This window comes from Canis aureus, chromosome 23 (genome assembly GCF_053574225.1).
Source record: "Canis aureus isolate CA01 chromosome 23, VMU_Caureus_v.1.0, whole genome shotgun sequence".
NCBI lineage: Eukaryota > Metazoa > Chordata > Mammalia > Carnivora > Canidae > Canis > Canis aureus.
The window spans coordinates 31,115,338-31,129,261 of NC_135633.1; the positions used below are offsets into that span (position 1 = coordinate 31,115,338).

At 38.4% G+C, this 13,924-nt stretch overlaps 1 protein-coding gene and 1 long non-coding RNA gene across 2 annotated transcripts in view; one reads left to right on the forward strand and one right to left on the reverse strand.

The window, feature by feature from the left end:
- GAB2 (GRB2 associated binding protein 2) overlaps positions 1–13,924 on the reverse strand; it is a 192,404-nt gene that overhangs the window by 123,841 nt on the left and 54,639 nt on the right. The gene's annotated exons all lie outside the window — the stretch shown is intronic.
- Positions 1,494–3,053, forward strand: LOC144294968 (uncharacterized). Its single transcript, XR_013362304.1, has 2 exons — positions 1,494–1,801; positions 2,875–3,053. It is a non-coding gene; the product is annotated as an uncharacterized LOC144294968 (long non-coding RNA).

Consider the following 13,924-nt stretch of genomic DNA (forward strand, 5'->3'; position numbering starts at 1 on the left):
CTATGAACCAATATGGACACATCTAAAAATTGTGATGCTCAAAGAAGCCAGACCAAAAGTGTGCATGTTGTATAATTCTATTTATATAAAATGCAAACTCCTCTGACAACAGATGAATGTTTGCCTGAGGCTGAAGGCAAAAGAAGGGACAGACAGGAAAGGAACAAGAGGAAGCTTTTGGGACTAAGAGAAATGTTCCGTATCTTGACTATTTCATGGGCATAAGCAACTGACAAACTCATTGAATTTAAACAGATTTATTGTGTGTACATTATTCCTTAACGTTGATAAGGAAAAACATTTAATTCACTTTACTTCTCCTACTGCCACTAGAATCAAGTTAAAAGCTACTATTGGGGCGCCTGGGTGGCTCAGTTGGTTAAGTGTCCAACTCTTGATTTCAGCTTAGGTCATGATCTCAGGGTCCTAAGCAACTGAGCCCTGAATCGATCTCCATGTTGAGCATGCAGCCTGCTTAGGATTCTCTCTCTCCTTCTGCCTCTCCCCTACACCCCTCCATGTTCATGCACACACTCTGTCTCTCTTTTTTAGATTTTTTTGTGTTTATTTATTCATGAGAGACACACAGAGAGAAGCAGAGACATAGGCAGAGGGAGAAGCGGGGGGCCTGAACTGGGTGGGACTTGATCCCAGGATCTCAGGATCATGCCCGGAGCCAATGCTCAACCACTGAGCCACCCAGGTGCCCCCCCTTTCTCTCTCTTTAAAAAAAAGGGGGGCTACTATTGTCCACTTCTTAGTTACAGGGAAAACAGGAAGCTGTACATAAAGGTGTGGTATTGCAAAAGCTTTGTAATTTAGTGAGATTAATCAGGTGTTTGGCAATGTGTGAGACACTTTATACAGATTATCTAATTTAAATCTAACAAATCTGATGAGATAGGCACTATATCTCTTTTACAGATGACAAAACAGGTTCAGAAAGTAATAAATTTATCAAAAAAAGCCACCCAGATGCAAATGGTAGATTTGGATTCAGTGATGGATCTGGACTCCAAACAGTAAGCTTGACTTCAAAGACAATGCTATTATTTCCTACAGTGCTTAGGGCATCCTTCGAAAGGCAAAGCCAAGATTACCCAGAGACAGAAGTGTTATGAAGATTTCCTTGTGAAGAGTAGGAAATCCTCTCAAGAAGGGGAATTTTAGCCATCTTTTTCAGGGGATGCTGGGAGGATGAGAAATGGGGTATGCCTCTGCTTGGGAGGCCGGAGAGAATCCTCTCACTCGGCTCCAGCATCTGCTGGTATTTTGTTAACTCTTGGCTCCTCCATATTCACCCACCCACTGGTTTCCCAGGGAAAAAAAGCCAAAATATCTTGGCTGAACAGGCGAATGGGTCACAGATGACAGAGGTAAAAAAAAAAAAAAAAAAAAAAAAAAAAATCAAGAAGTTCTGTAAATATGCTTCTTTTTAAAAGCAAAAACAAATCGCACACTTCCTTATTCTGCATTTTCCTTATTCTCTTTGAGTTGCCCATCTTGTGAAACATTTTCTTGTCTCTATTTTCATTCATCACAGTGGAAAAAGTGAAGCAAATGGGTCATGCTGAAAGTTTAAATAAATTCACAGTCTTCCTATCTCAGACCAGCTGTAGCCCATCTCCCCTGAAGCCAGGCCAACAGATCGAGAAGGTGACTTGAGCTGCAGAAAATGGGCCCTGGGAAACCAGGGTCTGGACAGGACCAACTCAAGATGGGGACCGACAGTATGGACAGAGAGGAAAGAGACTCAGGTTCTGGGATTAACTTTGTATAATCAACTTTGAGTTCCTGTCAGGTAAGTGCCCCTCTCTGAGCCTTGTAAGATTGGACTGATCATGTTTTTCAACTTTAAACAAAGGCCCTCCATTTATAACCAAAAATAATCTTCCCCCTAAACCCTCAGATTCTCATGCATTTCCTCTTTGAGAATTGCTCTGCTGCCTGTATAATCTCCAGCAGCCAAAGTTCACTTTCTGAAGTTCATACTTTATTATAAAAACAGTTGACTTCGGTGTATGAGTATAGTATAATACCAAGTAAGAACTTTAAGAAAGGATATACAAACATATACTGAAATTCTGTCATAATCCTAAAGGGTGTGTTATTGAGAGTCAGGGATTAAATGCCCTAAATGCAAACTGTAGTGTTTTGGGTTTTCTTCATTTCCTTTCCTGATTTGGCTTGAACTGCAATTTTACTAAAGCTCCTTGGCTCCCCCTTCACACACGTTAAGAAGTCACAGGGACATGTGCTTTTGTGCTCTTTTAACTGGAGCATCCTCTCCCAAACTACACTCTGCCAAGTTGTTTCTGGTAAGCAACTCTGGAAAGTAAAAATTCCCTAGACGTTCTGGACAGAGCGTGAAAGGAAGACCCACAACCCAGCAGGGGAACTGAAACATTCTCCCCTTGTGCCCACTTCTGTCCTGGGAGGATGGGGGCAGGGAAGTTACAGAAGAAGCTTTTAGAGGAAACAGACTTGCAGGACTTTTGTTGCAAACAATTGAGTACTGTATCCAGCTGTTGACTGAGGCAACTGTCAGCTCAAAACCATGGGAGAATAAAGGGGTCAGAGTTCCTGCTCCTAAAACAGTGAAGTACAATACTTCTGCTTCACATGTTTACAGCTTAGTACCTGTTTCTAGCTTCCAGCTTTGGAGCTCAAAGTCTATGTTGGAAGGCAACTTGTCTGTGATTAGTCAGTGTATGCCCCTCCCCCTCTTTTAAAGAGGTGGAACCCTTTCTTTTTACATACAAAACATGCAGAACCCCATAATACAAAAAAATAAATTAAAGCAGAACTGCTCTGAGGGTGAGGGACATTGAGGGAGAGCTTTGCCAACTCAGTTGCCATCATCTCTTTCATCAGGAACCTGTTTGGGGCACCTGAGTGACTCAGTGGTTGAACGTCTGTCTTTGGCTCAAGTCATGATCCTGGAGTCCTGGGATCTAGCCCTATATCAGGCTCCCTGCAGGGAGCCTGCTTCTCCCTCTGCCTTGTCTCTGCCTCTCTCTGTGTGTGTTTTATGAACAAACAAATAAAATCTTTTTTTTTTTTTTTTTAATTTTTATTTATGATAGTCATCACACAGAGAGAGAGAGAGGCAGAGACATAGGCAGAGGGAGAAGCAGGCCCCATGCACCGGAAGCCTGACGTGGGATTCGATCCCGGGTCTCCAGGATCGTGCCCTGGGCCAAAGGCAGGCGCCAAACCGCTGCGCCACCCAGGGATCCCCAAACAAATAAAATCTTAAAAGAGAAAAAAAAAAGGAACCTTTGTTTGGACTCCCAAGCCCGCAATGAACACTATTAGGTCTATGAATGTGTGTTGGTTTGTGTGTGACTGATAGGTCTATTGATTTGTAGAGTTCATAGATAAAAACACAGATGACCATGCCCGTAATTTCATTCAGTAGGCTGCGGTAGGTGTTCTCAGTCTTTTTTTCTCCTCTCTTATATCTCCTTCAATAATCTCATTAATTCCCAGGGTTTTGCTTATCATTTCTATATGGAAGACTCAAATTGTACATTTTAAGACATGATCTCTTTCCATAGCAGAGCATTTGAAGCATAGTGATGAAAGGAGACAAGCAGGGATCCAGACATGCAGACAGCCTGGCAGCAGAATCCAAGTGTTTGGTCCCAAAATTTAGGATAGCACTCTAGTCCTCAAAGAAGTAGTGAAAGAAAGAATAATGGGAATCTCTCAAGAATCTAAGCACAAGATAGGGACTTAACTAAATGGAACAAGGTGAGAACTCTTCTTAGAATTGGGGGCCAAAGTCAGAGGGGTATTAGCCTTCAGGTTGACTTCATGCTGATTCCCAGAGGTCTGGATTGGGTTTTTAAATCCTACCCCACCTCACCCCCATTAGAAGCAAAACTGCAGACCTATCCTGAGGTATGAGAGGACAGAGCCAAGTAAATCTTCACAGTTGAGCATGTCCAGGCACTACTTGTGTCTAGCAAAGCTGAAAACCTATGATGAGCTGAAAAGATGCAGAACAGATGTTCCTAATGTTTTCCAAGTCACTTGCAGAGACAGACACAAATCCCTATCAACTCAAGAGCCATTTCTCTTCATATCTTGTTATAGAACTGATATTTTATTCAGAGAATTGGTAGAGGCTCCATGGTCAGCAGGGTGGGAGGGTGAAGAGAAGGTAAACCCTCTGATCCTCAGTCCTAGGGGTTGAATCACAATTGGTCTAAAGCAATTATGCAAATCAATTTCCTTTTGCTGGGGTGGACAGCTAATCCAGTTCTGATTTAAAAAAAAAAAAAAAGGAATTCCCTAAAGAGGAGGGAAAAGGCCTGGTTTTCTTGGTGACATGCTTAAATCAATGAAGGAACCCTGAAACTTCCTCTCCCTCTTATTTTGCTAAATGAACATCAATGTCCTTGTCATTTAAGTCGCTACTACTCAGATTTTTGTTAAATGCAGCTAGAAATTTTTCCTGACTGATCTGCTGACTCATTTGAAAGCAGATTAAAATTACTAGCCCTATATCTTATAACTTGTATTAGGTGGATATATGCAACATTTTGCCTTCAATTTTTGGAGGTTTACAGGTTTCAGGTAAACCTGTAATCCTTACTGTAGATCATCAGTTCTCAAAGTGTGCTCTCTAGACCAGGAGCATCAGCATGACTTGGAAACTTGTTAAAAGGATAGTTTCTCTGGCCTAAACCCAGACCTACCAGATCAGAAATTCTTTCAATGGACTCCAGCAATTAGTGTTTTGTTAGTTTTTTTTTTTAAGTTTTTAAAATTATTTTTTTAAGTAATCTATACACCCGACATGAAACTCACAAACCTGAGAACAAGAGTCGCATGCTCCATGGACTGAGCCACCCAGGTGCCCTGAGCAATTTGTGTTTTACTAAGTTCTCCAAGTGATTTGATTCATGCTATCATTTGATGTCCATTGCCCTGAGCTCAGCATTATTACTGTAATGATAGAAATATTTGTATCTGCACTGTCCAGTGTGGTAGACACACACACATGTGTCTACTGAGCACTTGTAGTGTGGCTAGTGAAGCCAAGAAACTGGATTTATAACTTTACTCAATTTATTTAAATTTATATAATCACCTGTGGCTAGTGGCTACTGTATTGGACACAGGGTAAACATAAACATAAGGGTTTCACATTATCAAATGGCTCCTAGTACTAAGCCATAAAATAAGCAGTGGTTCTCAAACTTCAGTATGCATCAGAATCACTAGATTGTAGGCACCAATCCTTGGAGTGTATGGTTCAGTAGGCCTACCTTGGGGCATGAGAATTTGCAATTCTAGTAGGTACCTATATGATGCTGATGCTACTGATCCAGGGATAGCACTTTGAGAAGCAATGAAGTAAGCAAAACTTTTTTGTGCATTCCTATAACCTATAGCAAAGTCACTTTTCTACAATTCTAATTAGTGTTTTCCTTTATCCTCATCAAATAAACAGAAAAAGTAAAGTTCTTGACAGGAGCTAAAATCTTCTGATTATGTATGTCCCATAGTATACACCAGCTCAGTGCCTTGGGTCCAGCAGGTACATGATATTACTGAAAGAATAATGGCTACTCCTCAAAGAGAAAAACTTTGGAAAAGAGTCTATTATGTTTCCAAGACAATGATTACCTCCTCAGAATCATCAGGTGGCACCCTGCATGTTTCAGAAGAGGTGCACAGAAAGGTTAAGTATTTGTCCAAGGCACTAGGGCCTATTTCTTATTCTTCTGTATTTAAAAATATTATCTCATAAATTGTTTAGATCTAAGCATATCTGTAGAAGAGTGTGCATATATGCACATATGTATTTTATATTTTGCATAATTACATAGATAATATGTAACTTACATATAATAATATTTTACATATACATATATATACTAGTACAGAAATGTTGAAAACTAAAATATTCAAGAGTGAAAAAGACTTGACATCATAACAGTGGTATGAAAGACAACAGTCTTGATAATCTGGACGGGGACTATACCTTCTCAAATAATACCGCATAGGAAACCATCTATGCCAATGACCTGGCTGGGCCAGCAATGCAGCTTTCAAGCATGAATGGGAAAGGCAAGAATCAAGGACAAACACACAGGGGACTTTCCTGAAAGGTCAAAAAAGCAACAATAAATACCATGCCCAGAAAAGCTTTTAAATCTGACCTTTCCCTCTGCTGAAGCCATTCGCCTTCCAGCATCTTCAATCTAATAGACTGAAGTAGGCTGAAATGGCTCTTAGGAGAGAGCTGGGCTAGTCTTTTCTTGAATGCTGCCTCTCCACCACTACTCCAGAAGCATTACTGGTAATTACATCATTATACCATAATGGAACACATGTGGTACAAGTGAAACAGCCCAGCAGCTCCCTAGTTGGGGAGAGGAGGAAAGGGCTCCCACTTCATGGTTCAATTTCTATTAACCCTTCAGGTTCTGGCTTATTCTCAGAGGCAAACCACCTCAGGACATTTCACAATCTTAAAACACAGACCATGAAAGTGGAGCACAGCTTAAGATCAGGAGTGAAGTTAAACTCCTTAATGTGATGGAAATCCTCCACTAGAGGGACAAGTGGGTGGGGCTCAGTGATTGAGTGTCTGCCTTCCGCCCAGGGCATGGTCCTGGAGTCCCGGGATCGAGTCCCACATTGGGCTCCTTGCATGGAGCCTGCTTCTCCCTCTGCCTGTGTCTCTGCCTCTCTCTATGTGTTTCTCATGAATAAATAAATAAAATCTTTAAAAAAAAAATCCTCCACTAGAATAGAAATTAGGACACCTGGGAATAGCTCTAGCTTTGCTATGAACACCTTGGGGTTCCTTGGGGAAATCGTTTGCATGTTTTAGGTTTCAGTTTCTCATCTGTAACAGCAAAGCTCCAGGCAGAGGATCCTCAAATGCCACTTTAGGCAATTTGGGATTGAACTGATCACAAGAGTTCTTTGCTCTAACATTCTATTATCTAAAATGACTCCATGAATAGGGGAGACAAGACTGGAGTAAATTTGTAAAGTCACCTCTATTTGGTCTTCAGTTAATCAGCTGAGGATTTTTGCCTCCACTCTGACCCATGTTTTAGTGTCAGATCATCTTCGTCAACATCCACAGCAACTTTTCAAAAGATCAAGCTCAGAATTCATTAACAGATCATAGAAAGTCTCCCCAAAGAGAGAAAGGCCACAGAAGCACACAGTATGCTGAGACAGAACCAAGGCAATCAAAATTCTAGCTATCATAGACTCCTCCTGTGACCCTGAGTCAGTCACTTAACCTTGGTGAACTCATCTTCAAGACACTATGGTGAAGAGAGGGATTAGAATTAGATTCTCTTAGTTCAAGCAGTCTATGATTTTGGTATCTTTGTACAAATTTCAAATACTACTACTGGATATTGTAGCATGCAGGAGTGGGTGGAGGTTGGCACAAACAGCATGTTAAGAATGCTAAATCCTACAAGAAAGAGATGAGTTTTCGTATGATATTCTAAAGGTTTTCTCACAGAAAAGGAAAAAAAATTACCTAACAGACCTCAAGGGAGGAAATTAAACATATAAAACTATGTATTAATTTGTTTCATATCTCAGAATTTGTCTTCTCTAGTCCCCCAAAAGACAAAATGTAAAAAATGTGTTCTCTGCAGTTGTCTTCAGGTCTTCACATATAAGGTACGAGACTTTAGTTTTTAGGAGTAAGGTGGTCTAGATAATCTAGATGAACCCTCCCAAAGAAAATTTAAAAAGCTGAATAAAATACTCCTAAAAATTATTTTTAAAATGCATTATGCTGAGCTGTCAAGAAAGTAAAGAATCTTTGCAAAACGAAAATTAAATGAAATGAAAGCAGGTGGGAACAAGCCAGGTGTCTATCAACAATTAAAGTATAAAGAAAATATGATTAATACACAGCAGATTATTCAGCCACATTAAGAAAGGCAGTTCTGACATATGCTACAACATGGATGAACTTTGAAAACATTATACTAATTGACATAAGCCAGACATAAAAACAAATTCTCTATGATTCCACTTATATGGAGTACCTAGAGTAGTCAAAATCATAGAGACCAAAAGTAGAATGGTAGTTTCTGGGGGCTGGGATAAGGGACAACACCCACTATTGTTAAATGGGTATACAACTTCAGGTTGAGTTAAAAAAGTTCTGAAGATGGATGGTGGTGACAGTTACACAACGATGTGAATGTACCTAATGTCACTGAATTGCACATTTCAACTTTAGATGGTACATTTTATGTTTTATATATTTTACCACAATAAAATGGAATTACATGAAAGCAGAAATCATGGAAAGAGAACATTAAGACAGTCTTTTCCCTTTGGCTATGTAACAAACATTGGTGATCACTGCAATGGCTGCTTGAGTATGGATAACAGAAGGTAAAGCCTGGGACCTACAATCTTATATGAAGCCCCTTATACACTTGGGATACCAATGGACTATACCTTCAGTGCAGAGATGAACCACAAATAAACCTGTAGCACTGAAAGGGACCACAAAGAAACTGCCCTCTTTTAACCAATAGAGAAGGAAAATGTATTTCCTTGGAACTGCTAACTAAATACTAATTTGTGACCAAATCCATACAAACTCAAGTGAAGATCTAAAAGTATTTCAGTTAGGTTAGAGGATCCCTGGGTGGCGCAGCGGTTTAGCGCCTGCCTTTGGCCGGGGGCGCGATCCTGGAGATCCCGGATCGAGTCCCACGTCGGGCTCCCGGTGCGTGGAGCCTGCTTCTCTCTCTGCCTATGTCTCTGCCTCTCTCTCTCTCTCTCTGCGACTATCATAAATAAATAAAAAAATTAAAAAAAAAAAAAGTAGTTCAGTTAGTAATGTCTTCAGGCTGTTGGCAGAAGCAACTCCTCATCCTTTCTGGTGGAATAAAAACTTAACTCAGACCTTATACAATTTCTACAGGTATAGTCTTAAACATTAGATCTTAAACACACCCCCCACCCCACCCCCACACAGAAATAAGCACATGAATGGTAACCAGGGAAAACACAGCAAAATCAGATCCCCAAAGGCTTTGGATATTGGAATTAGAGATGGAATATAAAATGTCTGTGGTTATTATATTTTAAGATTTAAAAGAAAGGCTTGAAAAAGGTAGTAAGGAATAAGAGAGTATAAAAAAAGAACCAAGTGCATTTGAAAACAAACCAAACATACCTTCCAGAAATGAAATTATAATTAAAATGAGAAAGTCAATGGCTAGGTTAAACAAATCAGACACAGACAAAAAAGTAATTAGTAAACTGGAAGAGTGATCCAAAAAAATTCCATAGAAGGTGACCAAGAAATAAAGATGAAAAATATGAGAGTTTAAAAGACATGTATGATATAGTAAGAAGGTCTAAAATATATATAATCTTTTAAATTAAGTTCAAGAATGAGATTAGAGAGGAAGGATGAAAGCATTATTCAAATAGCTAATGGTGAGAATTTTTCCAGAGTCATTGATAGGACACCAAACTTCATATCAAGGAAGTTCAGCAAACGTCAAGCAGGATAAATAGAAACAAAACAACATACTGTGATGAAACTTAAGAACATTAAAGACAAAAATGAAGATATTAAAAAAGCAGAGAGATCACCTACAAAAGAATAGCAGCAATTAGACTATCAGCTGACTTTTCAACAGCAAGATCTAGAAGACCATAGAATAATATTTTCAATGTGCTAAGAAAAAAAGAATGAAAAGACTGTCAAGAGAATGAGAAGACAAGTCACAGACTGGGAGAAAATATTTGTAATGCACATGTCTGATAAATATACAACAGAACTCTTGAAACTCAACAATAATGCACAATCATATGGTCAATTAATTTTCAACAAAGGAGGAGAGAATATGCAATGGGAAAAACCCGTCTTTTCAATAAATAGTGTTGGGAAAGCTGGACATGCACAGAATGAAACTGAACCACTTTCTTACACCATATACAAAAATAAATTCAAAATGGATTAAGGACCTAAATGTGAGACCTGAAACCATAGAAATCCTAGAAGAGAGCATAGGCAGTAATTTCTCTGACACTAGTCATAGCAGTACCTTTCTAGATACATTTCCTGAGGCAAGGAGTGAAAATAAACTGTAAAATATTGGGACTACGTAAAAAAATTAGCACTGCAAAAGAAAAAAAAGATCCAATTGAGACACATTAAAATCAAACTGTCAAGAGACTCATTGTAAACAAAGGATCTTCAATATGATTAATAGCTGATTTATCACCAGAAATCACGGAGGCCAGAGGCAGTGAGAAGATATATTTAAAATAATAAAAGGGAAAAAAAACATATAAGACAAGGATTCAATATCTGGCAACAACCAACAAAACTAAAAGACAACCTATGGAATGAGAGAAGACATTTGCAAATGACATATTCAATAAGGATTAGTATCCAAAATATATAAAGAACTCATACAGCTCAACACCAAAAGAACAAACAATCCAAATTAAAAATGGGCAGAAAACATAAACAGACATTTCTCCAAAGCAGACAGGTGGCCAAAAGACACATGAAAAGATGCTCAACAACCCTCATCATCAGGTAAATGCAAATCAAAACTACAATGAGATATCACCTCACACCTATCAGAATGGCTAAAATGAAAAACATAAGAAACAAATGTTGGGGGATGATAGGCAGAAAAAGAAATCCTCTTCCACTGTTGGTGGAAATGCAAATGGTGCAGCCACCATGGAAAACAGTACGGAGGTTCCTCAAAATTTAAAAATAGAACTACCCTACAATCCAGTAATCCCCCTATTGGGTATTTACCCAAGAGTAAAAAAGCACTAATTCAAAAGGATACATGTACCCCTATGTTTACTGCAGCATTATTTACAATAACCAAATTATGGAAGCAGGCCACGTATCCATCAATTGATTAAGAAATAAAGATGTGGCGTGCATATATATCAATCACACACACAACGGAATGTTATTCAGCCATAAAAAAGAATGAAATATTGTCATTTGCAGCAACATAGATAGGAAATATAATGTTAAGAGAAATAAATCATAGAAAGACAAGTGGCCAATGATTTCACTCATATGTGGAATTTAAGAAACAAAACAAATGAGCACAGAGGATAAAAAAGGAGAGAGAAGTGAACCAAGAAGCAGACACTTATCTATAGAGAACAAACTGATGGTTACCCAAAAGGAGGTTGGTGGTGGTGGTGGGGAAGATGGGTGAAATAGGTGATGGAAATTAAAGAATACATTTATCATGATGAGCAGTGAGTAAGGGATAGAACTGCTGAATCACTATAATGCACACTTGAAACTAATATAACACTGTATGTTAACTATACTGGGATTAAAATTTAAAAACTTAAGAAAATAAAAATAAGACAACTCAACAGTAAGAAAATAAATATGCCGATTTTAAAAATGGGCCAAAGACCTTAACATATACCTTATTAAAGAAGATATACAATTAGCAAATAAGCATATGACAAGATGTTCCACAACATATGTCATCAGAGAAGCGCAAAATTAAAATAAGATAACACTACACATCTACTACAAATGCCGAAATCCAGAACACTGACAACACCGAATGCCGGAATTTTCATTCACTGTTGGTGGGAATGCAAAATGGTACATGGTACCACTGACCACAGGATGCAAAATGGTACCAATGGTACCAATGACTCTGAGAATGCAAAAATGGTAAGCTATTTTGGAAAAGAGTTTGGTGGTTTCTTATGAAGTTAAACATACTTTTAGTATATGATTCAGTTATCATCCTTCTTGTAATTTACCCAAAAGAGCTGGAAACTTATGTCCTTTTTCTATGGACCACTTGCACACTGATATATATAGCAGCTTTATTCAAGATGTTCTTCAGTAGGTGAATGGATAAATTATGGTACATTCAGACAGTGAAATACTACTCAGCATTTAAAAGACATGAACTATTCCCAACACTAGGAGAAATGATAATTATATGACATGATAGATGTGTCAGCTAATGCTACTATGGCAATGAAATTGCAAATAAACCTATCAAATTACAATGTTGTACACCTTAAACTTATACAATGTTGTTATGTCAAATATAACTCAATAAAAAAATAAAATGAACTCTCAAGCCATGAAAAGACTGAGGAATCTTAAATGCATATTAGTAAGTGCAGGAAGCCAATCTGAAAAGGCTATGTACTGTGTGATTTCAACTATGACATCTGGAAAAAACAAAACTATGGAGACAGTAAAGAGATCAATGGTTGTCAGAGGTTGGGGAGCAGGGAGGAGGAAGAGACGAATAGGTGAAGCACAGAGAATTTTCAGGGCAGTGAAAATATTCTGTTTGATATCATAATGATGGATACATGTCATTATACATCTGTTCAAATTCACAGAATGTACAACACCAAGAGTGAGTACATAATACGCTATGTACTTTGTGTGATCATGATATATCAATGCAGGATCAGCAATATTTTTTTTTTTTTTTTTTTTTAGGATCAGCAATTTAAAAAAATGTACCATTCTGGTGGGGGATGATGATAATGGGGGAGTGTATGCATGTGTGGGGTAGAGATTATATGGGAAATCTCTGTACCTCCCCCTCAATATTGCTGTGTACCCAAAATTTCTCTAAAAAATAAAATCTTAAAAATATTTACTGTCTGTGCAGAAGTCTATAGCTAGTGAAACTCTTTCAACAATGAAAGGAAGATAAAACCGTTTTCAGAGGAAACAAAGAGACTGCCACATACAGACTGTCACTAAAAGCAATTCTAAAGGATGTACCAGAGGAAGAAGGAAATTGATTCCATATGGAATGTTTGAACTAAAAGGAAACAAAGATGAGCAAAGATATTGATAAGTTTGTGGGAAATCTGCACACTGCCAGTGTGAAACAAGAATACTACTTAATTTGTGTGGTTATAAAGAAACAAGATAGAACTAAAATAGTAGATAACAATAACACAAGAGAAGTGGTGGGAGTTTAAATATTATATGAATTATTATATAATTCAGAAGGAGAGTGTTGAATCATGGCTCTCCTAAAATCTATGTCCACATTCTAATCCCTGGAATCTGTGAATATTACATGGCAAAAGATGTGACTATGTTAAAGATCATGAGAGGAGGCATGTATCCTGAACAATCCAGGGGGCTCTAAATGCAATCATATGTATTCTTTTGAAGGAGAGATAGAGGGAGAATAGACATATAAAGGAGAAGATACAGAAGAGGAGTAGACAGGGCAGCCTGGGTGGCTCAGCAGTTTAGTGCCGCCTTTTGCCCAGGGTGTGATCCTGGGGACCAGGATGGAGTTGCGCATCAGGCTCCCTGCATAGACCCTCTTCTCCCTCTGCCTATGTCTCTGCCTCTCTCTCTCTCTCATGAATAAATAAAATCTTAAAAAAAAAAAAGAAGAAGAAGAGGAATAGACAATGTGATTATAGACACACTGAATGGAATGATACAACAAAAAGCCAAGCATCCGGAGCCACTAGAAACTAAGAGAGGCACAGAAATGAATGTCTGTCTCTAGAGTCTGCAGAGGGAGCACAGCCCTTTGACACCTTGTTTTGGACTGGCCTCCACAACTGTGAGAAATTAAATTTGTGTTGTCTTAAGCCAACAGATGTGTAGTAATTTTATACAGTAACCATAGGAAACCAATACAGAAAGACTATTAGTTTAGGCCAAATGAAAATGTATGTGCTAATAAAAGAGTTCAAGCCTCCCTAAGAAGATTTATAAATTTAGCATGAACTCAGTAAAAATGACCTTTTTTTTTTGTTAATAGGAAAGGTAGCTGTAAGGTTCATATGGAAAAATAAAAGAGAACAGCAGTGAGGGAAGATCTAGGCAATTACAGGATAAGGACCTACCATATGTGATCCTGGAGACCAGGGATCGAGTCCCACGTCG